The sequence below is a fragment of the Sinocyclocheilus anshuiensis genome, unplaced genomic scaffold, assembly GCF_001515605.1.
Source record: "Sinocyclocheilus anshuiensis isolate Anshui unplaced genomic scaffold, SAMN03320099.WGS_v1.1 scaffold244, whole genome shotgun sequence".
NCBI classification, from domain to species: domain Eukaryota; kingdom Metazoa; phylum Chordata; class Actinopteri; order Cypriniformes; family Cyprinidae; genus Sinocyclocheilus; species Sinocyclocheilus anshuiensis.
Genome location: NW_015558588.1, coordinates 75,727 through 76,087, shown reverse-complemented (window position 1 = coordinate 76,087; position 361 = coordinate 75,727).

Genomic DNA, 361 nt, shown 5'->3' with positions numbered 1-361 from the left:
GCTGAAACAAATCCAGCATTAAGATGTTTTAACTTCAAAGCATCGCTTTTGGCCAAAATACGAGTTCATATTTCATAATAACCTGGAGCTTCCTCCAGTGAAAAATTCATCTAGTCTGAATCAAAGGGAGAAATCTGCACAGATCAAGCACGTTTACAAGCCAATACAGCTCTATACAAATATATGGGTGGATTTTGATGTGGTTTTTGATGTGATTTTCACTGGAGGAAGCGTTATTATGAAATATGAACTTGTATTTTAGCCGGAAGCAACGGTTTGAAGTTAAAGGCATCTTAATGCTGGATTTGTTTCAGCTTTTGTCTTCTCCAGATGTTAACTGATGGACTGGAGTGCTGTGGAT